Below are 27,069 nucleotides of genomic sequence, written 5' to 3' on the forward strand. Positions count from 1 at the left end.
ACTTTCTTACGACCGTATCGTAAGCTTTCTTGTGAACTTTTTATGAACTTTCTTACGACCGTATCGTAAGCTTTCTTGTGAACTTTTTCTGAACTTTCTTACGACCGTATCGTAAGCTTTCTTGTGAACTTTTTATGAACTTTCTTACGACCGTATCGTAAGCTTTCTTGTGAACTTTTTATGAACTTTCTTACGACCGTCTCGTAAGCTTTCTTGTGAACTTTTTTATGAACTTTCTTACGACCGTCTCGTAAGCTTCCTTGTGAACTTTTTATGAACTTTCTTACGAATCGTCTCGTAAGCTTTCTTGTGAACTTATGAACTTTTACTATAAACGTTATCATGAACTCTTATTATGGACTTTTCTATGAACTGGTGTTTTGAACTGTGAACTGTTGAATCTTGGCCGTTCCAAGATCTTATGACGAGTGTGATCCGTGTACGCATCCTTGTGCAACTCAGAGCGTTGATTGCTCTTGAACCAGCAGCAATTTTGGATTCAACAACGCTCTAAACATTGGTCCTTCGAGCCGGATATTTTTTCCAACATCTGTGAGGTTACACCTGCATTTAGAGGACTCTGCTGAGGTGGGACTTTCGTCGAATTCCACCTGCTGATCTGGGCTCATTCCCTGCAACCACTGACACGCACTGACCTACTGTACATCTGCTGCAGCATACCGCTCATTGAACGGAACTCCTGAACTGTCATAAATTGTCGTCATCTTTCTGTAAGTTCGTTCCATACATTACTTGCCTGAATCATTGATTGATTAACGATGGCTTCTCTAAAGGTTTTGCTCTCTGAACGTAAATCGATTAAATGTAAACTGACTCGGTTCAAAAATTATTTTGAGTCTAATCAAACTGACGACAGTATCCCAGAATTACGAGAAAGATTTGATCGCTTTTTACCCTTAGCCGATAAATTTGATGAAGTACAAAGCAAAATAGAAATCTATACTGAGGATTCTGGTGAAGATGCTAGTCATGAAATCGAACGGGACAACTTTGACAAGTCGTATTATTGTATCGTTACCTCAGTTAAGGCTCGGCTGGGAATCGGTCAGCCACAGAATTCATTACAAACTGGAACTTCATCTCAACTGTCATCATCGACAGAAACTGAATTACCGGTAAAATTACCGGTCATACAATTGTCAACATTCGATGGAGCATACGGTGACTGGATTAGATTTAGAGATACATTTGAGTCACTCATTCACAAAAATGCTAACATTAACGTCATACAAAAATTTAATTACTTGAATTCTACCTTGAGAGGTGAGGCAGCAAGATCCATAAGAGCATTAGGAATTTCCGAAGGCAACTATGCGATAGCGTGGGAAACATTAAAAAATAGATATGAAGATCCACAGGGTTTAACTCGTTATCATACAAAGGCACTATTCGATATTCCACCAATTATGAAAACTTCTGCACGTGCTCTTCGCCAGTTGATTGATGATTGTATTAATCATTTAAAGTCTCTTAACTCTTTGCAAGAACCGACGCAGTATTGGGATACCTTAATTATACACTTATTATCAACCAAGTTAGATGGTTTTACAAAACGGGAATGGGAAAAGGTAATCATAAAGGGTGCCTCAAACCCCTCATTAAAGGACATGCTGGAATTCTTAGAAGGACAATCAAAATATCTAGCACGATCTGGAACTGACAGGGGAGGCTCTTCAAGACCCCAGATAAGAGCAGACGGATTTTATACTCCACGTTATCAATTAAAGACAGAAGAATCTCATACGCCGCGCTTTAATAGAAATACTGTTGCATGTGTAGGAATTTCAAAAACCGAGTGCAAAATTTGTAACGGAAACCACCCTGTTTATATGTGTGAGAAATTTCGAAATTCATCTTACTCGGAACGAATTGATCAAGTCACAAAGGCTGGTATTTGCTTTAATTGTTTACATCCAGGCCATAAGAATTTGAATTGCACACGTAGCGGTTGCAAGAAATGCAACAAAAAACATAATACATTATTACATACAGACGCTACCTCATATTCCTCACAATCGAAATCGGGCGAACCCTCGACATCAACCAATAACACCATAAGCTTAGCGCAAACAAATTTTTCAATACCTCACCAGTTTTCGCACGTTGTCTTAGCTACAGCAATAGTATTAGTTGAAGATAAATTCGGAAAGGGACATGAATGCAGAGCACTTCTAGATCCTGCATCGCAAGCCAGCTTTATAACCACAAATTTTTGCAATCGATTAAAATTATCATCTGCTCCGACAAATGGAATTGTTTCGGGAATTGGACAGAAAATTGGAGGCGTATCGCAGAAAACTGCAATTAAGTTACATTCACGAAACACAGAATTTTCGTCGTCACTTTCATGTTTTATAATCCCAAAAATCACAGAAGATTTACCGAACTTCTGCATCAATAGAACGAAAATCTTAATTCCACACAACATAAAGCTTGCAGATCCGAACTTTGATGAAACACGAGAAATCGATTTATTAATTAGCGGTGAACTGTTCTGGGATCTATTCACCAACGAACAAAATAGCACTAGGAGAATTGACCCCCTCTTCAGAAACACAAAACTAGGATGGATCTTTGCCGGCAAACTGAACAATGCTAAAATTCGGAATACACCAAAAAACCTTAAACTTGCTTGCAATTTGGTATCGAATGATATTTTGTTATCGGAAATCAAGAAATTTTGGGAAATTGAACATTGCTATGATACATCGATAATCGTAAACCAACATGACGAATGCGAAAGGCATTATCAAACCACAACTACGCGTGATTCAAGCGGAAGATACATTGTAAACATTCCATTTAACGACAAACTAGAGAATTTAGGAAATTCGAGATGGCTAGCAGAGAAACGATTTTATAATCTAGAACGGAAATTAAATAAGCAACCATTTTTAAAACAAGATTACATAGCATTTATGACAGAATATGAATCTCTTGGTCACATGACTGAAATTTCATCTTCAATTGACACAAATGAATTAAATTACTATCTGCCACATCATGCAGTAATAAAATTGGACAGTACATCCACCAAACTTCGTGTCGTTTTTGATGGATCAGCCAAAACAACGACAGGAATCTCTCTTAATGATACCCAACGAATTGGTCCAACCGTTCAGGACGAATTATTTTCAATTTTATTAAGATTTCGGAGCCATCAGTACGTCATTTCTGCTGACGTACAAAAGATGTATAGACAGATTTTGATTACACCCCTTCAGCGTAAATTTCAACGAATTTTGTGGAGAGTTGATGACTCGTTGCCATTAAAAACGTACGAATTAAATACGATAACATATGGGACAGCATCCGCACCGTTCTTGGCAACACGTACACTACAAAGGATAGGAGAAGAATGTGTGTCTGTTTCTCCAATAGCTAGCAGAATTATCATGAAGGACTTCTATGTAGACGATCTTTTAACGGGTTCAGATAATTTTCAAGAGGCGTTAGCAATAAAAAGGGACGTTTCTAATGTGTTAAATGAAGCTGGGTTGCAATTACATAAATGGGCTTCGAATGATTCCCGTATTTCAGAATTTACTCATGAACAAAGTGACTCGATAACCATAGCCTCAGACAAGGTTACAAAAACATTAGGCTTACTGTGGAATCCGCATACAGATACACTCAAGTTTTTAATTAAACCACCGGAACAGGCGAAATTAACGAAACGAACGATATTGTCAGAAATTGCGCGAGTATTTGATCCTCTCGGTCTAATAGGGCCAACAACAATGCTAGCAAAGGTTTTTATGCAACAATTGTGGCAGTCCAAATTTTCTTGGGACCAGTCATTACCGCGAGAATTTATTGCTAAATGGATACAATTTCGCGATGAGTTACCAGAACTAAATAAACTTGTAATTCCTCGTCATGTAATTTGCATTTGTCCGAAATATATCGAACTACACGGATTTTGCGATGCCTCTGAACTTGCATATGGGGCATGCATATATGTAAAGTCACGGGATGATACCGGACATTGTGACGTAAAACTATTATGTGCAAAGAGCCGGGTCGCACCTTTAAAAAAATTGTCATTGCCACGTTTGGAACTTTGCAGTGCATTAGTTTTAGCTCAATTAATAGCAAAGGTAAGATCGTCCTTAAACTTAAAGATAAACGCAGAATATTATTGGTCTGACTCCATGATTGCACTTGCATGGATAAAGGCTCCTAGCAATAAATGGAAGACATTTGTTGCAAATCGGACTGCTGAAATACAAAATCTAACCAGTAGCAACTGGAATCATGTATCGTCGGGAGACAACCCTGCAGATGCAATTTCGCGAGGACTTGCTCCGAATATGTTATTAAAAACAAATATTTGGTGGACTGGACCAACATGGCTAATGAACGACTGCAAACATTGGCCAAAAAATGCAATTAATTTAAATGATATTCCTGAAACGAAGGAAACAACAGTATCCTTAGTTACCACGAACACTAGCTTCCATTTGTTTGAAAAATATTCAAATCTAATTCGTTTAATTAGAGTCACAGCCTATTGTCTAAAATTTATACGTAAGGTCAAATTGCATCGTTCAACGCAACCAATTATAAATTCAGAGCTGAAACATATTCCACTTTTAACTGCATCGGAAATTGAAGATGCAAAGATGATATTGCTGAAAACATCTCAAAGGCAGTCCTTCGCTCAAGAGATACAATGTTTAAATAAGGAAAAACCCATAAGCAACAATAGTGCAATTCAAGGATTAAATCCATTTATTGATAAAGGGGAATTTCTGCGGCTAGGAGGCCGACTTTCTAATTCACAACTTCCATATGAAGAAAAATTTCCACTCATTCTTTCGTCAAAACATCCATTCACGAAATTATTAATTGAATACGAACATAAAAGACTATTACATGCAGGAACACAAGCCGTTATGATGTCCCTTAGAAGACTCTATTGGCCAACACAGTGTAGAACAACAGTCAAACACATAATACGAAAATGTGTAAGGTGCTTCCGTGCCAAACCGACAACACAAGAGCACCTGATGGGAGACCTTCCGGCATCACGAGTTACCTGCCAACGACCATTCCATACCTGTGGCGTAGACTACGCCGGCCCATTTTTATTAAAGGACAGAACTCGTAGCAAAGTTACCACAAAGGCGTATTTGTGTGTTTTTGTCTGCTTTACAACAAAAGCAGTGCATTTAGAATTAGCTGCAAACTTAACTACAGAAGCGGTTTTAAATTGTCTGCGACGCTTCATAGCTCGCCGTGGAAATTGTCATAGTATATATTCTGACAACGGCACCAACTTTATTGGAGCCAGAAATGAATTAAATGAACTTGGAATACTAATGACAAATGATACTTTCAAAACTACAATTTCTGATCATTTATCCACAAGGCAAATCCAATGGCATCTGATACCACCCCATGCCCCACATTTTGGCGGGTTATGGGAAAGCGCAGTAAAGTCAGTTAAATATCATCTAAAACGAACTATTAGAGATGCTAAGCTTACATACGAAGAGCTATACACGCTACTAACACAGATAGAGTCATGCATGAACTCCCGTCCTCTATGCCCTCTATCCGATGATCCTACCGACCTTAATCCTTTGACTCCAGGACATTTTTTGATTGGCGACTCATTAACAGCTCTTCCCCATCCAGATCTCCAACACATAAATGTTAACAGACTAAATCGATACCAACATATTCAACAAATGTTACAGCATTTTTGGAAACGCTGGCATCAGGAGTATTTCCATCAATTACAGCAGCGGACAAAATGGCGTGCAAAAACTTGTCCATCCTTTGGGCCTGGGACATTGGTTCTGATTAAGGAGGATAACGCACCTCCCCTAAAATGGAAGATGGGCAGAATTACTGAAGTTTATCCTGGCAAAGATAACATCGTACGGGTAGTGTCAGTACGAACGTGGGACGGAATTTTAAAACGTCCGCTGACCAAAATCTGCATATTGCCAATTGCGGATAACCTGGACAAGGAAATTATACGAGATGGCAAGAATATTCCAAAGGACAGAGGAGAAGAACCACTAACCAAGTCCTAAACCAGTAGAATTAATTTGCACTCATGGATTCATTTCGTTTCTCTTTCTATTCATATTTTGTTTTGTTTTTTTTTTGTATTGTATTTCTCTAAACCACTGTATATCACTTAGCAATAGTAAACGATAAAAAAAAGATAATAATAATAAGGAGAACTTAGATTATTTCAGTATATCGCATCATGATGTTATTATAGTTATATAGCTATTATATTTACTATTAATTATAATTGGTATGTTCACTTTCTTCCTTATATTTAAGTAAGGGATCGCTACATAATTTTAGTTACAATACTGTTCATGTGGTGCGGTGAATTATGTACCGCACTTTTGGAATCAATCACATTGTTTGATATTTCATAGCATTATGTCGTCTATTAGTAGCTCCAATATTCCTTATGAATAATTACAGCCCTTATGGTTGATTTATATGTCTTACTTAGCAATATATTGTAATCTGATTTTATGGCCCTTGAATTATACTTGGTTATGTGTGCTTGTGCTCTTTGCATTGCTTTTGCGTTTTTTGAACGTTGATTGTTCAAGGCGGGCGGCATGTCTAGAATTCTCTAGTCTAGACATTGTGTCTGGGCCTGTGCTGCGATCGAGTGGAACATTGTCAGTTTAGAGTTATTTATTGGCGTGCGTAGCTCTTAGAATTAGTCACGGACTAGGGTACGGTTGAAAGTCGAGTGTCCTCTTTCGTTCGGAAAAGCAAATCAGCCGTACCCCGGGCAATGACGATTGACGCATCGCAGGCCCACACTCAGCGGAAAGCCGACACCAGTTTGGGGACAGATACCTGAACAAGGGACCATTGTGTATAGGCTTGTCTTATTTACGAGGCTTGCGTGAGGAACAAAATCACGATTTTAGTAGGCGTACCAAATAATGGGATTACGCCCCGAACTGGTGATTGGTCCCTCGGTTACCCCTACCAAAGAAACGATTTTCATCCCGAACTTCGGTAGGGGATTGCAGCGGAAATAGCGGGCAGACTTCTTATGGCTTTTGAAGAGAATCGTACGAACCTGGTACCTTGTTACATTAATTCGTGGAACGTTACGAAGCGTATGATTAGAAGATATTAATTCGGATTCGAACTTGAAGTGTGAACGGGAGTTGCGAATTTGAACTGTGAAGTGGATTGTGAACTTTCTTCTAAACACTTTTATGAACTTTCTTTCGATCTTTTTTGTGAACTTTTTCTGAACTTTCTTACGACCGTCTCGTAAGCTTTCTTGTGAACTTTTTATGAACTTTCTTACGACCGTATCGTAAGCTTTCTTGTGAACTTTTTATGAACTTTCTTACGACCGTATCGTAAGCTTTCTTGTGAACTTTTTCTGAACTTTCTTACGACCGTATCGTAAGCTTTCTTGTGAACTTTTTATGAACTTTCTTACGACCGTATCGTAAGCTTTCTTGTGAACTTTTTATGAACTTTCTTACGACCGTCTCGTAAGCTTTCTTGTGAACTTTTTTATGAACTTTCTTACGACCGTCTCGTAAGCTTCCTTGTGAACTTTTTATGAACTTTCTTACGAATCGTCTCGTAAGCTTTCTTGTGAACTTATGAACTTTTACTATAAACGTTATCATGAACTCTTATTATGGACTTTTCTATGAACTGGTGTTTTGAACTGTGAACTGTTGAATCTTGGCCGTTCCAAGATCTTATGACGAGTGTGATCCGTGTACGCATCCTTGTGCAACTCAGAGCGTTGATTGCTCTTGAACCAGCAGCAATTTTGGATTCAACAACGCTCTAAACATCGTCACTCTTTTCCGATTCAAATCAGAACAACCACGAAACAATTCGGTTTAGATTTATACTCGTTTAATCCACGATAATGTAGAACCTCTATTATCCGAACTAGTCTGTAGACGAGGATATCGTTATGCAGAAAATTGTTGTTTTCAGGGATTCTTCTATGGGACTTTTACCAACATAATCGTCATTCTTTTCCGATGCAAATGAGCTCAAACACGATACAAGTCGGTTTAGATTTATACTCGTTTAATCCACGATAATGTAGAACGTCGATTATCCGAACTAGTCTGTAGATGAGGATATCATTATCCAGAACTTTGTTGTTTTTAGGGATTCTGTTATGGTACATTTACCAACATAGTCGTCACACTTTTCCGGTTAAATCGAGTCCAAGCTCGATACAATTCGGTTTGGAATTACTCGAGTAGTCAACGATTTTGTAGAACCTCGATTATCCGAACTAGTCTGCAGACGAGGATATAATTATGCAGAACTTTGTTGAGTTTAGACATTCTTTTATTGAACTTTTAGCAACATAATCGTCACTCTTTTCCGATTGAAATGAGCCCAAACACGATACAATTAGGTTTAGATTTATACTCGTCTAATCCACAATTTTGTAGAACCTCGATTATCCGAACTAGTCTGTAGACGAGGATATCGTTATGCAGAACTTTGTTGTATTTAGGGATTCTGTTATGGTACATTTACCAACATAGTCGTCACACTTTTCCGGTTAAGTCGAGTCCAAGCTCGATACAATTCGGTTTGGAATGACTCGAGTAGTCAACGATTTTGTAGAACCTCGATTATCCGAACTAGTCTGCAGACGAGGATATAATTATGCAGAACTTTGTTGAGTTTAGACATTCTTTTATTGAACTTTTAGCAACATAATCGTCACTCTTTTCCGATTGAAATGAGCCCAAACACGAAACAATTCGGTTTAGATTTATACTCGTTTAATCCACGTTAATGTAGAACCTCGATTATCCGAACTAGTCTGTAGACGAGGATATCGTTATGCAGAACATTGTTGTTTTTAGGGATTCTGTTATGGTACATTTACCAACATAGTCGTCACACTTTTCCGGTTAAATCGAGTCCAAGCTCGATACAATTCGGTTTGGAATGACTCGAGTAGTCCACGATTTTGTAGAACCTCGATTATCCGAACTAGTCTGTAGACGAAGATATAATTATACAGAACTTTGTTGAGTTTAGACATTCTTTTATTGAACTTTTACCAATATAATCGTCACTCTTTTCCGATTCAAATCAGAACAACCACGAAACAATTCGGTTTAGATTTATACTCGTTTAATCCACGATAATGTAGAACCTCTATTATCCGAACTAGTCGGTAGACGAGGATATCGTTATGCAGAAAATTGTTGTTTTCAGGGATTCTTCTATGGGACTTTTACCAACATAATCGTCATTCTTTTCCGATGCAAATGAGCTCAAACACGATACAAGTCGGTTTAGATTTATACTCGTTTAATCCACGATAATGTAGAACGTCGATTATCCGAACTAGTCTGTAGATGAGGATATCATTATCCAGAACATTGTTGTTTTTAGGGATTCTGTTATGGTACATTTACCAACATAGTCGTCACACTTTTCCGGTTAAATCGAGTCCAAGCTCGATACAATTCGGTTTGGAATTACTCGAGTAGTCAACGATTTTGTAGAACCTCGATTATCCGAACTAGTCTGCAGACGAGGATATAATTATGCAGAACTTTGTTGAGTTTAGACATTCTTTTATTGAACTTTTAGCAACATAATCGTCACTCTTTTCCCATTCAAATCAGATGAAACACGATACAATTCGGCTTAGATTTATACTGGTTTAATCTACGTTACAGTAAAACATCGATTATCCGAACTAGTCTGCAGACGAGGATATAATTATGCAGAACTTTGTCGAGTTTAGACATTCTTTTATAGAACTTTTACCAACATAATCGTCACTCTTTTCCGGTTAAATCGAGTCCAAGCTCGATACAATTCGGTTTGGAATTACTCGAGTAGTCCACGATTTTGTAGAACCTCGATTATCCGAACTAGTCTGTAGCCGAGGATATCGTTAAGCAGAACTTTGTTGTTTTCGGGGATTCTTTTATTGAACATTTACCAACATAATCGTCACTCTTTTCCGATTCAAATGAGAACCAACACGATACAATTCGGTTTAGATTTATACTCGTTTAATCCACGATAATGTAGCACCTCGATTATCCGAACTAGTCTGTAGACGAGGATATCGTTATGCAGAACTTTGTTGAGTTTAGACATTCTTTTATTGAACTTTTAGCAACATAATCGTCACTCTTTTCCGATGCAAATGAGCTCAAACAAGATACAAGTCGGTTTAGATTTATACTCGTTTAATCCACGATAATGTAGAACGTCGATTATCCGATCTAGTCTGTAGATGAGGATATCATTATCCAGAACTTTGTTGTTTTTAGGGATTCTGTTATGGTACATTTACCAACATAGTCGTCACACTTTTCCGGTTAAATCGAGTCCAAGCTCGATACAATTCGGTTGGGAATTACTCGAGTAGTCAACGATTTTGTAGAACCTCGATTATCCGAACTAGTGTGTAGACGAGGAAATCGTTATGCAGAACATTGTTGTTTTCTGGGATTCGTTTATGGGACTTCTGCCAACATAATCGTCATTCTTTTCCGATTCAAATGAGCTCAAACACGATACAATTAGGTTTAGATTTATACTCGTTTAATCCACGATAATGTAGAACGTCGATTATCCGAACTAGTCTGTAGATGAGGATATCATTATCCAGAACTTTGTTGTTTTTAGGGATTCTGTTATGGTACATTTACCAACATAGTCGTCACACTTTTCCGGTTAAATCGAGTCCAAGCTCGATACAATTCGGTTTGGAATTACTCGAGTAGTCAACGATTTTGTAGAACCTCGATTATCCGAACTAGTCTGTAGACGAGGATATCGTTATGCAGAACTTTGTTGTTTTTAGGGATTCTGTTATGGTACATTTACCAACATAGTCGTCACACTTTTCCGGTTAAATCGAGTCCAAGCTCGATACAATTCGGTTTAGAATTACTTGATTAGTCCACGATTTTGTAGAACCTCGATTATCCGAACTAGTCTGTAGACGAAGATATAATTATGCAGGACTTTGTTGAGTTTAGACATTCTTTTATTGAACTTTTAGCAACATAATCGTCACTCTTTTCCGATTGAAATGAGCCCAAACACGATACAATTAGGTTTAGATTTATACTCGTCTAATCCACAATTTTGTAGAACCTCGATTATCCGAACTAGTCTGTAGATGAGGATATCATTATCCAGAACTTTGTTGTTTTTAGGGATTCTGTTATGGTACTTTTACCAACATAGTCGTCTTTCTTTACCGGGTAAATCGAGTCCAAGCTCGATACAATTCGGTTTGGAATTACTCGAGTAGTCCACGATTTTGTAGAACCTCGATTATCCGAACTAGTCTGTAGACGACGATATCGTTATGCAGAACATTGTTGTTTTCTGGAATTCTTTTATGGGACTTTTGCCAACATAATCGTCATTCTTTTCCGATTCAAATGAGCTCAAACACGATACAATTCGGTTTAGATTTATACTGGTTTAATCTACGATACAGTAAAACATCGATTATCCGAACTAGTCTGTAGGTGAGGATATAATTATGCAGAACTTTGTTGAGTTTAGACATTCTTTTATTGAACTTTTACCAACATAATCGTCACTCTTTTCCGATTCAAATGAGAACCAACACGATACAATTCGGTTTAGATTTATACTCGTTTAATCCACGATAATGTAGAACCTCGATTATTCGAACTAGTCTGTAGACGAGGATATCGTTATGCAGAACTTTGTTGTTTTTAGGGATTCTGTTATGGTACATTTACCAACATAGTCGTCACACTTTTCCGGTTAAATCGAGTCCAAGCTCGATACAATTCGGTTTAGAATTACTTGATTAGTCCACGATTTTGTAGAACCTCGATTATCCGAACTAGTCTGTAGACGAAGATATAATTATGCAGAACTTTGTTGAGTTTAGACATTCTTTTATTGAACTTTTAGCAACATAATCGTCACTCTTTTCCGATTGAAATGAGCCCAAACACGATACAATTAGGTTTAGATTTATACTCGTCTAATCCACAATTTTGTAGAACCTCGATTATCCGAACTAGTCTGTAGATGAGGATATCATTATCCAGAACTTTGTTGTTTTTAGGGATTCTGTTATGGTACATTTACCAACATAGTCGTCACACTTTTCCGGTTAAATCGAGTCCAAGCTCGATACAATTCGGTTTAGAATTACTTGATGTGTCCACGATTTTGTAGAACCTCGATTATCCGAACTAGTCTGTAGATGAGGATATCATTATCCAGAACTTTGTTGTTTTTAGGGATTCTGTTATGGTACATTTACCAACATAGTCGTCACACTTTTCCGGTTAAATCGAGTCCAAGCTCGATACAATTCGGTTTAGAATTACTTGATGTGTCCACGATTTTGTAGAACCTCGATTATCCGAACTAGTCTGTAGATGAGGATATCATTATCCAGAACTTTGTTGTTTTTAGGGATTCTGTTATGGTACTTTTACCAACATAGTCGTCTTTCTTTACCGGGTAAATCGAGTCCAAGCTCGATACAATTCGGTTTGGAATTACTCGAGTAGTCCACGATTTTGTAGAACCTCGATTATCCGAACTAGTCTGTAGACGAGGATATCGTTATGCAGAACATTGTTGTTTTCTGGGATTCTTTTATGGGACTTTTGCCAACATAATCGTCATTCTTTTCCGATTCAAATGAGCTCAAACACGATACAATTCGGTTTAGATTTATACTGGTTTAATCTACGATACAGTAAAACATCGATTATCCGAACTAGTCTGTAGACGAAGATATAATTATGCAGAACTTTGTTGAGTTTAGACATTCTTTTATTGAACTTTTACCAACATAATCGTCACTCTTTTCCGATTCAAATGAGAACCAACACGATACAATTCGGTTTAGATTTATACTCGTTTAATCCACGATAATGTAGAACCTCGATTATTCGAACTAGTCTGTAGACGAGGATATCGTTATGCAGAACTTTGTTGTTTTTAGGGATTCTGTTATGGTACATTTACCAACATAGTCGTCACACTTTTCCGGTTAAATCGAGTCCAAGCTCGATACAATTCGGTTTAGAATTACTTGATTAGTCCACGATTTTGTAGAACCTCGATTATCCGAACTAGTCTGTAGACGAAGATATAATTATGCAGAACTTTGTTGAGTTTAGACATTCTTTTATTGAACTTTTAGCAACATAATCGTCACTCTTTTCCGATTGAAATGAGCCCAAACACGATACAATTAGGTTTAGATTTATACTCGTCTAATCCACAATTTTGTAGAACCTCGATTATCCGAACTAGTCTGTAGATGAGGATATCATTATCCAGAACTTTGTTGTTTTTAGGGATTCTGTTATGGTACTTTTACCAACATAGTCGTCTTTCTTTACCGGGTAAATCGAGTCCAAGCTCGATACAATTCGGTTTGGAATTACTCGAGTAGTCCACGATTTTGTAGAACCTCGATTATCCGAACTAGTCTGTAGACGAGGATATCGTTATGCAGAACATTGTTGTTTTCTGGGATTCTTTTATGGGACTTTTGCCAACATAATCGTCATTCTTTTCCGATTGAAATGAGCCCAAACACGATACAATTCGGTTTAGATTTATACTCGTCTAATCCACAAATTTGTAGAACCTCGATTATCCGAACTAGTCTGTAGATGAGGATATCATTATCCATAACTTTGTTGTTTTTTGGAATTCTGTTATTTTACTTTTACCAACATAGTCGTCACACTTTTCCGGTTAAATCGAGTCCAAGCTCGATACAATTCGGTTTGGAATTACTCGAGTAGTCCACGATTTTGTAGAACCTCGATTATCCGAACTAGTCTGTAGATGAAGATATAATTATGCAGAACTTTGTTGAGTTTAGACATTCTTTTATTGAACTTTTACCAATATAATCGTCACTCTTTTCCGATTCAAATCAGAACAACCACGAAACAATTCGGTTTAGATTTATACTCGTTTAATCCACGATAATGTAGAACCTCGATTATCCGAACTAGTCTGTAGACGAGGATATCGTTATGCAGAACTCTGTTGTTGTCAGGGATTCTTTTATGGAACTCTTACCAACATAATCGTCATTCTTTTCCGATTGAAATGAGCCCAAACACAATACAATTAGGTTTAGATTTATACTCGTCTAATCCACGATTTTGTAGAACCTCGATTATCCGAACTAGTCTGTAGACGAGGATATCGTTATGCAGAACATTGTTGTTTTTAGGGATTCTGTTATGGTACATTTACCAACATAGTCGTCACACTTTTCCGGTTAAATCGAGTCCAAGCTCGATACAATTCGGTTTAGAATTACTTGATTAGTCCACGATTTTGTAGAACCTCGATTATCCGAACTAGTCTGTAGACGAAGATATAATTATGCAGAACTTGGTTGAGTTTAGACATTCTTTTATTGAACTTTTAGCAACATAATCGTCACTCTTTTCCGATTGAAATGAGCCCAAACACGATACAATTAGGTTTAGATTTATACTCGTCTAATCCACAATTTTGTAGAACCTCGATTATCCGAACTAGTCTGTAGACGAGGATATCGTTATGCAGAACTTTGTTGTATTTAGGGATTCTGTTATGGTACATTTACCAACATAGTCGTCACACTTTTCCGGTTAAATCGAGTCCAAGCTCGATACAATTCGGTTTGGAATGACTCGAGTAGTCCACGATTTTGTAGAACCTCGATTATCCGAACAAGTCTGTAGACGAAGATATAATTATGCAGAACTTTGTTGAGTTTAGACATTCTTTTATTGAACTTTTACCAATATAATCGTCACTCTTTTCCGATTCAAATCAGAACAACCACGAAACAATTCGGTTTAGATTTATACTCGTTTAATCCACGATAATGTAGAACCTCTATTATCCGAACTAGTCTGTAGACGAGGATATCGTTATGCAGAACTTTGTTGTATTTAGGGATTCTGTTATGGTACATTTACCAACATAGTCGTCACACTTTTCCGGTTAAATCGAGTCCAAGCTCGATACAATTCGGTTTGGAATGACTCGAGTAGTCCACGATTTTGTAGAACCTCGATTATCCGAACAAGTCTGTAGACGAAGATATAATTATGCAGAACTTTGTTGAGTTTAGACATTCTTTTATTGAACTTTTAGCAACATAATCGTCACTCTTTTCCGATTGAAATGAGCCCAAACACGAAACAATTCGGTTTAGATTTATACTCGTTTAATCCACGTTAATGTAGAACCTCGATTATCCGAACTAGTCTGTAGACGAGGATATCGTTATGCAGAACATTGTTGTTTTTAGGGATTCTGTTATGGTACATTTACCAACATAGTCGTCACACTTTTCCGGTTAAATCGAGTCCAAGCTCGATACAATTCGGTTTGGAATGACTCGAGTAGTCCACGATTTTGTAGAACCTCGATTATCCGAACTAGTCTGTAGACGAAGATATAATTATGCAGAACTTTGTTGAGTTTAGACATTCTTTTATTGAACTTTTACCAATATAATCGTCACTCTTTTCCGATTCAAATCAGAACAACCACGAAACAATTCGGTTTAGATTTATACTCGTTTAATCCACGATAATGTAGAACCTCTATTATCCGAACTAGTCGGTAGACGAGGATATCGTTATGCAGAAAATTGTTGTTTTCAGGGATTCTTCTACGGGACTTTTACCAACATAATCGTCATTCTTTTCCGATGCAAATGAGCTCAAACACGATACAAGTCGGTTTAGATTTATACTCGTTTAATCCACGATAATGTAGAACGTCGATTATCCGAACTAGTCTGTAGATGAGGATATCATTATCCAGAACTTTGTTGTTTTTAGGGATTCTGTTATGGTACATTTACCAACATAGTCGTCACACTTTTCCGGTTAAATCGAGTCCAAGCTCGATACAATTCGGTTTGGAATTACTCGAGTAGTCAACGATTTTGTAGAACCTCGATTATCCGAACTAGTCTGCAGACGAGGATATAATTATGCAGAACTTTGTTGAGTTTAGACATTCTTTTATTGAACTTTTAGCAACATAATCGTCACTCTTTTCCGATTGAAATGAGCCCAAACACGAAACAATTCGGTTTAGATTTATACTCGTTTAATCCACGTTAATGTAGAACCTCGATTATCCGAACTAGTCTGTAGACGAGGATATCGTTATGCAGAACATTGTTGTTTTTAGGGATTCTGTTATGGTACATTTACCAACATAGTCGTCACACTTTTCCGGTTAAATCGAGTCCAAGCTCGATACAATTCGGTTTGGAATGACTCGAGTAGTCCACGATTTTGTAGAACCTCGATTATCCGAACTAGTCTGTAGACGAAGATATAATTATGCAGAACTTTGTTGAGTTTAGACATTCTTTTATTGAACTTTTACCAATATAATCGTCACTCTTTTCCGATTCAAATCAGAACAACCACGAAACAATTCGGTCTAGATTTATACTCGTTTAATCCACGATAATGTAGAACCTCTATTATCCGAACTAGTCGGTAGACGAGGATATCGTTATGCAGAAAATTGTTGTTTTCAGGGATTCTTCTACGGGACTTTCACCAACATAATCGTCATTCTTTTCCGATGCAAATGAGCTCAAACACGATACAAGTCGGTTTAGATTTATACTCGTTTAATCCACGATAATGTAGAACGTCGATTATCCTAACTAGTCTGTAGATGAGGATATCATTATCCAGAACTTTGTTGTTTTTAGGGATTCTGTTATGGTACATTTACCAACATAGTCGTCACACTTTTCCGGTTAAATCGAGTCCAAGCTCGATACAATTCGGTTTAGAATTACTTGATGTGTCCACGATTTTGTAGAACCTCGATTATCCGAACTAGTCTGTAGATGAGGATATCATTATCCAGAACTTTGTTGTTTTTAGGGATTCTGTTATGGTACTTTTACCAACATAGTCGTCTTTCTTTACCGGGTAAATCGAGTCCAAGCTCGATACAATTCGGTTTGGAATTACTCGAGTAGTCCACGATTTTGTAGAACCTCGATTATCCGAACTAGTCTGTAGACGAGGATATCGTTATGCAGAACATTGTTGTTTTCTGGGATTCTTTTATGGGACTTTTGCCAACATAATCGTCATTCTTTTCCGATTCAAATGAGCTCAAACACGATACAATTCGGTTTAGATTTATACTGGTTTAATCTACGATACAGTAAAACATCGATTATCCGAACTAGTCTGTAGACGAAGATATAATTATGCAGAACTTTGTTGAGTTTAGACATTCTTTTATTGAACTTTTACCAACATAATCGTCACTCTTTTCCGATTCAAATGAGAACCAACACGATACAATTCGGTTTAGATTTATACTCGTTTAATCCACGATAATGTAGAACCTCGATTATTCGAACTAGTCTGTAGACGAGGATATCGTTATGCAGAACTTTGTTGTTTTTAGGGATTCTGTTATGGTACATTTACCAACATAGTCGTCACACTTTTCCGGTTAAATCGAGTCCAAGCTCGATACAATTCGGTTTAGAATTACTTGATTAGTCCACGATTTTGTAGAACCTCGATTATCCGAACTAGTCTGTAGACGAAGATATAATTATGCAGAACTTTGTTGAGTTTAGACATTCTTTTATTGAACTTTTAGCAACATAATCGTCACTCTTTTCCGATTGAAATGAGCCCAAACACGATACAATTAGGTTTAGATTTATACTCGTCTAATCCACAATTTTGTAGAACCTCGATTATCCGAACTAGTCTGTAGATGAGGATATCATTATCCATAACTTTGTTGTTTTTAGGGATTCTGTTATGGTACATTTACCAACATAGTCGTCACACTTTTCCGGTTAAATCGAGTCCAAGCTCGATACAATTCGGTTTGGAATTACTCGAGTAGTCCACGATTTTGTAGAACCTCGATTATCCGAACTAGTCTGTAGACGAGGATATCGTTATGCAGAACATTGTTGTTTTCTGGGATTCTTTTATGGGACTTTTGCCAACCTAATCGTCATTCTTTTCCGATTGAAATGAGCCCAAACACGATACAATTAGGTTTAGATTTATACTCGTCTAATCCACAAATTTGTAGAACCTCGATTATCCGAACTAGTCTGTAGATGAGGATATCATTATCCATAACTTTGTTGTTTTTTGGAATTCTGTTATTTTACTTTTACCAACATAGTCGTCACACTTTTCCGGTTAAATCGAGTCCAAGCTCGATACAATTCGGTTTGGAATTACTCGAGTAGTCCACGATTTTGTAGAACCTCGATTATCCGAACTAGTCTGTAGACGAAGATATAATTATGCAGAACTTGGTTGAGTTTAGACATTCTTTTATTGAACTTTTACCAATATAATCGTCACTCTTTTCCGATTCAAATCAGAACAACCACGAAACAATTCGGTTTAGATTTATACTCGTTTAATCCACGATAATGTAGAACCTCTATTATCCGAACTAGTCTGTAGACGAGGATATCGTTATGCAGAAAATTGTTGTTTTCAGGGATTCTTCTATGGGACTTTTACCAACATAATCGTCATTCTTTTCCGATGCAAATGAGCTCAAACACGATACAAGTCGGTTTAGATTTATACTCGTTTAATCCACGATAATGTAGAACGTCGATTATCCGAACTAGTCTGTAGATGAGGATATCATTATCCAGAACTTTGTTGTTTTTAGGGATTCTGTTATGGTACATTTACCAACATAGTCGTCACACTTTTCCGGTTAAATCGAGTCCAAGCTCGATACAATTCGGTTTGGAATTACTCGAGTAGTCAACGATATTGTAGAACCTCGATTATCCGAACTAGTCTGCAGACGAGGATATAATTATGCAGAACTTTGATGAGTTTAGACATTCTTTTATTGAACTTTTAGCAACATAATCGTCACTCTTTTCCGATTGAAATGAGCCCAAACACGATACAATTAGGTTTAGATTTATACTCGTCTAATCCACAATTTTGTAGAACCTCGATTATCCGAACTAGTCTGTAGACGAGGATATCGTTATGCAGAACTTTGTTGTATTTAGGGATTCTGTTATGGTACATTTACCAACATAGTCGTCACACTTTTCCGGTTAAATCGAGTCCAAGCTCGATACAATTCGGTTTGGAATGACTCGAGTAGTCCACGATTTTGTAGAACCTCGATTATCCGAACTAGTCTGTAGACGAAGATATAATTATGCAGAACTTTGTTGAGTTTAGACATTCTTTTATTGAACTTTTACCAATATAATCGTCACTCTTTTCCGATTCAAATCAGAACAACCACGAAACAATTCGGTTTAGATTTATACTCGTTTAATCCACGATAATGTAGAACCTCTATTATCCGAACTAGTCTGTAGACGAGGATATCGTTATGCAGAAAATTGTTGTTTTCAGGGATTCTTCTATGGGACTTTTACCAACATAATCGTCATTCTTTTCCGATGCAAATGAGCTCAAACACGATACAAGTCGGTTTAGATTTATACTCGTTTAATCCACGATAATGTAGAACGTCGATTATCCGAACTAGTCTGTAGATGAGGATATCATTATCCAGAACTTTGTTGTTTTTAGGGATTCTGTTATGGTACATTTACCAACATAGTCGTCACACTTTTCCGGTTAAATCGAGTCCAAGCTCGATACAATTCGGTTTGGAATTACTCGAGTAGTCAACGATTTTGTAGAACCTCGATTATCCGAACTAGTCTGCAGACGAGGATATAATTATGCAGAACTTTGTTGAGTTTAGACATTCTTTTATTGAACTTTTAGCAACATAATCGTCACTCTTTTCCCATTCAAATCAGATGAAACACGATACAATTCGGCTTAGATTTATACTGGTTTAATCTACGTTACAGTAAAACATCGATTATCCGAACTAGTCTGCAGACGAGGATATAATTATGCAGAACTCTGTCGAGTTTAGACATTCTTTTATAGAACTTTTACCAACATAATCGTCACTCTTTTCCGGTTAAATCGAGTCCAAGCTCGATACAATTCGGTTTGGAATTACTCGAGTAGTCCACGATTTTGTAGAACCTCGATTATCCGAACTAGTCTGTAGCCGAGGATATCGTTAAGCAGAACTTTGTTGTTTTCGGGGATTCTTTTATTGAACATTTACCAACATAATCGTCACTCTTTTCCGATTCAAATGAGAACAAACACGATACAATTCGGTTTAGATTTATACTCGTTTAATCCACGATAATGTAGAACGTCGATTATCCGAACTAGTCTGTAGATGAGGATAACATTATCCAGAACTTTGTTGTTTTTAGGGATTCTGTTATGGTACTTTTACAAACATAGTCGTCACACTTTTCCGGTTAAATCGAGTCCAAGCTCGATACAATTCGGTTTGGAATTACTCGAGTAGTCCACGATTTTGTAGAACCTCGATTATCCGAACTAGTCTGTAGCCGAGGATATCGTTAAGCAGAACTTTGTTGTTTTCGGGGATTCTTTTATTGAACATTTACCAACATAATCGTCACTCTTTTCCGATTCTTAATGAGAACAAACACGATACAATTCGGTTTAGATTTATACTCGTTTAATCCACGATAATGTAGAACGTCGATTATCCGAACTAGTCTGTAGATGAGGATAACATTATCCAGAACTTTGTTGTTTTTAGGGATTCTGTTATGGTACATTTACCAACATAGTCGTCACACTTTTCCGGTTAAATCGAGTCCAAGCTCGATACAATTCGGTTTGGAATTACTCGAGTAGTCAACGATTTTGTAGAACCTCGATTATCCGAACTAGTCTGCAGACGAGGATATAATTATGCAGAACTTTGTTGAGTTTAGACATTCTTTTATTGAACTTTTAGCAACATAATCGTCACTCTTTTCCGATTGAAATGAGCCCAAACACGAAACAATTCGGTTTAGATTTATACTCGTTTAATCCACGTTAATGTAGAACCTCGATTATCCGAACTAGTCTGTAGACGAGGATATCGTTATGCAGAACATTGTTGTTTTTAGGGATTCTGTTATGGTACATTTACCAACATAGTCGTCACACTTTTCCGGTTAAATCGAGTCCAAGCTCGATACAATTCGGTTTGGAATTACTCGAGTAGTCAACGATTTTGTAGAACCTCGATTATCCGAACTAGTCTGCAGACGAGGATATAATTATGCAGAACTTTGTTGAGTTTAGACATTCTTTTATTGAACTTTTACCAATATGATCGTCACTCTTTTCCGATTCAAATCAGAACAACCACGAAACAATTCGGTTTAGATTTATACTCGTTTAATCCACGATAATGTAGAACGTCGATTATCCGAACTAGTCTGTAGATGAGGATATCATTATCCAGAACTTTGTTGTTTTTAGGGATTCTGTTATGGTACATTTACCAACATAGTCGTCACACTTTTCCGGTTAAATCGAGTCCAAGCTCGATACAATTCGGTTTGGAATTACTCGAGTAGTCAACGATTTTGTAGAACCTCGATTATCCGAACTAGTCTGCAGACGAGGATATAATTATGCAGAACTTTGATGAGTTTAGACATTCTTTTATTGAACTTTTAGCAACATAATCGTCACTCTTTTCCGATTGAAATGAGCCCAAACACGATACAATTTGGTTTAGATTTATACTCGTCTAATCCACAATTTTGTAGAACCTCGATTATCCGAACTAGTCTGTAGACGAGGATATCGTTATGCAGAACTTTGTTGTTTTCAGGGATTCTTCTATGGGACTTTTACCAACATAATCGTCATTCTTTTCCGATGCAAATGAGCTCAAACACGATACAAGTCGGTTTAGATTTATACTCGTTTAATCCACGATAATGTAGAACGTCGATTATCCGAACTAGTCTGTAGATGAGGATATCATTATCCAGAACTTTGTTGTTTTTAGGGATTCTGTTATGGTACATTTACCAACATAGTCGTCACACTTTTCCGGTTAAATCGAGTCCAAGCTCGATACAATTCGGTTTGGAATTACTCGAGTAGTCAACGATTTTGTAGAACCTCGATTATCCGAACTAGTCTGCAGACGAGGATATAATTATGCAGAACTTTGTTGAGTTTAGACATTCTTTTATTGAACTTTTAGCAACATAATCGTCACTCTTTTCCGATTGAAATGAGCCCAAACACGAAACAATTCGGTTTAGATTTATACTCGTTTAATCCACGTTAATGTAGAACCTCGATTATCCGAACTAGTCGGTAGACGAGGATATCGTTATGCAGAAAATTGTTGTTTTCAGGGATTCTTCTACGGGACTTTTACCAACATAATCGTCATTCTTTTCCGATGCAAATGAGCTCAAACACGATACAAGTCGGTTTAGATTTATACTCGTTTAATCCACGATAATGTAGAACGTCGATTATCCGAACTAGTCTGTAGATGAGGATATCATTATCCAGAACTTTGTTGTTTTTAGGGATTCTGTTATGGTACATTTACCAACATAGTCGTCACACTTTTCCGGTTAAATCGAGTCCAAGCTCGATACAATTCGGTTTGGAATTACTCGAGTAGTCAACGATTTTGTAGAACCTCGATTATCCGAACTAGTCTGCAGACGAGGATATAATTATGCAGAACTTTGTTGAGTTTAGACATTCTTTTATTGAACTTTTAGCAACATAATCGTCACTCTTTTCCCATTCAAATCAGATGAAACACGATACAATTCGGCTTAGATTTATACTGGTTTAATCTACGTTACAGTAAAACATCGATTATCCGAACTAGTCTGCAGACGAGGATATAATTATGCAGAACTTTGTCGAGTTTAGACATTCTTTTATAGAACTTTTACCAACATAATCGTCACTCTTTTCCGGTTAAATCGAGTCCAAGCTCGATACAATTCGGTTTGGAATTACTCGAGTAGTCCACGATTTTGTAGAACCTCGATTATCCGAACTAGTCTGTAGCCGAGGATATCGTTAAGCAGAACTTTGTTGTTTTCGGGGATTCTTTTATTGAACATTTACCAACATAATCGTCACTCTTTTCCGATTCAAATGAGAACAAACACGATACAATTCGGTTTAGATTTATACTCGTTTAATCCACGATAATGTAGAACGTCGATTATCCGAACTAGTCTGTAGATGAGGATAACATTATCCAGAACTTTGTTGTTTTTAGGGATTCTGTTATGGTACTTTTACAAACATAGTCGTCACACTTTTCCGGTTAAATCGAGTCCAAGCTCGATACAATTCGGTTTGGAATTACTCGAGTAGTCCACGATTTTGTAGAACGTCGATTATCCGAACTAGTCTGTAGATGAGGATAACATTATCCAGAACTTTGTTGTTTTTAGGGATTCTGTTATGGTACATTTACCAACATAGTCGTCACACTTTTCCGGTTAAATCGAGTCCAAGCTCGATACAATTCGGTTTGGAATTACTCGAGTAGTCAACGATTTTGTAGAACCTCGATTATCCGAACTAGTCTGCAGACGAGGATATAATTATGCAGAACTTTGTTGAGTTTAGACATTCTTTTATTGAACTTTTAGCAACATAATCGTCACTCTTTTCCCATTCAAATCAGATGAAACACGATACAATTCGGCTTAGATTTATACTGGTTTAATCTACGTTACAGTAAAACATCGATTATCCGATCTAGTCTGTAGATGAGGATAACATTATCCAGAACTTTGTTGTTTTTAGGGATTCTGTTATGGTACATTTACCAACATAGTCGTCACACTTTTCCGGTTAAATCGAGTCCAAGCTCGATACAATTCGGTTTGGAATGACTCGAGTAGTCCACGATTTTGTAGAACCTCGATTATCCGAACTAGTCTGTAGACGAAGATATAATTATGCAGAACTTTGTTGAGTTTAGACATTCTTTTATTGAACTTTTACCAATATAATCGTCACTCTTTTCCGATTCAAATCAGAACAACCACGAAACAATTCGGTTTAGATTTATACTCGTTTAATCCACGATAATGTAGAACCTCTATTATCCGAACTAGTCGGTAGACGAGGATATCGTTATGCAGAAAATTGTTGTTTTCAGGGATTCTTCTACGGGACTTTTACCAACATAATCGTCATTCTTTTCCGATGCAAATGAGCTCAAACACGATACAAGTCGGTTTAGATTTATACTCGTTTAATCCACGATAATGTAGAACGTCGATTATCCGAACTAGTCTGTAGATGAGGATATCATTATCCAGAACTTTGTTGTTTTTAGGGATTCTGTTATGGTACATTTACCAACATAGTCGTCACACTTTTCCGGTTAAATCGAGTCCAAGCTCGATACAATTCGGTTTGGAATTACTCGAGTAGTCAACGATTTTGTAGAACCTCGATTATCCGAACTAGTCTGCAGACGAGGATATAATTATGCAGAACTTTGTTGAGTTTAGACATTCTTTTATTGAACTTTTAGCAACATAATCGTCACTCTTTTCCCATTCAAATCAGATGAAACACGATACAATTCGGCTTAGATTTATACTGGTTTAATCTACGTTACAGTAAAACATCGATTATCCGAACTAGTCTGCAGACGAGGATATAATTATGCAGAACTTTGTCGAGTTTAGACATTCTTTTATAGAACTTTTACCAACATAATCGTCACTCTTTTCCGGTTAAATCGAGTCCAAGCTCGATACAATTCGGTTTGGAATTACTCGAGTAGTCCACGATTTTGTAGAACCTCGATTATCCGAACTAGTCTGTAGCCGAGGATATCGTTAAGCAGAACTTTGTTGTTTTCGGGGATTCTTTTATTGAACATTTACCAACATAATCGTCACTCTTTTCCGATTCAAATGAGAACAAACACGATACAATTCGGTTTAGATTTATACTCGTTTAATCCACGATAATGTAGAACGTCGATTATCCGAACTAGTCTGTAGATGAGGATAACATTATCCAGAACTTTGTTGTTTTTAGGGATTCTGTTATGGTACTTTTACAAACATAGTCGTCACACTTTTCCGGTTAAATCGAGTCCAAGCTCGATACAATTCGGTTTGGAATTATTCGAGTAGTCCACGATTTTGTAGAACCTCGATTATCCGAACTAGTCTGTAGCCGAGGATATCGTTAAGCAGAACTTTGTTGTTTTCGGGGATTCTTTTATTGAACATTTACCAACATAATCGTCACTCTTTTCCGATTCTTAATGAGAACAAACACGATACAATTCGGTTTAGATTTATACTCGTTTAATCCACGATAATGTAGAACGTCGATTATCCGAACTAGTCTGTAGATGAGGATAACATTATCCAGAACTTTGTTGTTTTTAGGGATTCTGTTATGGTACATTTACCAACATAGTCGTCACACTTTTCCGGTTAAATCGAGTCCAAGCTCGATACAATTCGGTTTGGAATTACTCGAGTAGTCAACGATTTTGTAGAACCTCGATTATCCGAACTAGTCTGCAGACGAGGATATAATTATGCAGAACTTTGTTGAGTTTAGACATTCTTTTATTGAACTTTTAGCAACATAATCGTCACTCTTTTCCCATTCAAATCAGATGAAACACGATACAATTCGGCTTAGATTTATACTGGTTTAATCTACGTTACAGTAAAACATCGATTATCCGATCTAGTCTGTAGATGAGGATATCATTATCCAGAACTTTGTTATTTTTTAGGGATTCTGTTATGGTACATTTACCATCATAGTCGTCACACTTTTCCGGTTAAATCGAGTCCAAGCTCGATACAATTCGGTTTGGAATTACTCGATGTGTCCACGATTTTGTAGAACCTCGATTATCCGAACTAGTCTGTAGACGAGGAAATCGTTATGCAGAACATTGTTGTTTTCTGGGATTCTTTTATGGGACTTTTGCCAACATAGTCGTCACACTTTTCCGGTTAGATCGAGTCCAAGCTCGATACAATTCGGTTTGGAATTACTCGAGTAGTCCACGATTTTGTAGAACCTCGATTATCCGAACTAGTCTGTAGACGAGGAAATCGTTATGCAGAACATTGTTGTTTTCAGGGATTCTGTTATGGTACATTTACCAACATAGTCGTCACACTTTTCCGGTTAAATCGAGTCCAAGCTCGATACAATTCGGTTTGGAATTACTCGAGTAGTCAACGATTTTGTAGAACCTCGATTATCCGAACTAGTCTGTAGACGAGGATATCGTTATGCAGAACTTTGTTGTTTTTAGGGATTCTGTTATGGTACATTTACCAACATAGTCGTCACACTTTTCCGGTTAAATCGAGTCCAAGCTCGATACAATTCGGTTTAGAATTACTTGATTAGTCCACGATTTTGTAGAACCTCGATTATCCGAACTAGTCTGTAGACGAAGATATAATTATGCAGGACTTTGTTGAGTTTAGACATTCTTTTATTGAACTTTTAGCAACATAATCGTCACTCTTTTCCGATTCAAATCAGAACAACCACGAAACAATTCGGTTTAGATTTATACTCGTTTAATCCACGATAATGTAGCACCTCGATTATCCGAACTAGTCTGTAGATGAGGATATCATTATCCATAACTTTGTTGTTTTTTGGAATTCTGTTATTTTACTTTTACCAACATAGTCGTCACACTTTTCCGGTTAAATCGAGTCCAAGCTCGATACAATTCGGTTTGGAATTACTCGAGTAGTCAACGATTTTGTAGAACCTCGATTATCCGAACTAGTCTGTAGACGAGGATATCGTTATGCAGAAAATTGTTGTTTTCAGGGATTCTTTTATGGGACTTTTACCAACATAATCGTCATTCTTTTCCGATGCAAATGAGCTCAAACAAGATACAAGTCGGTTTAGATTTATACTCGTTTAATCCACGATAATGTAGAACGTCGATTATCCGAACTAGTCTGTAGATGAGGATATCATTATCCATAACTTTGTTGTTTTTTGGAATTCTGTTATTTTACTTTTACCAACATAGTCGTCACACTTTTCCGGTTAAATCGAGTCCAAGCTCGATACAATTCGGTTTGGAATTACTCGAGTA

This window comes from Lasioglossum baleicum, chromosome 15 (genome assembly GCF_051020765.1).
Source record: "Lasioglossum baleicum chromosome 15, iyLasBale1, whole genome shotgun sequence".
In the NCBI taxonomy this organism is placed as follows: Eukaryota; Metazoa; Arthropoda; class Insecta; order Hymenoptera; family Halictidae; genus Lasioglossum; species Lasioglossum baleicum.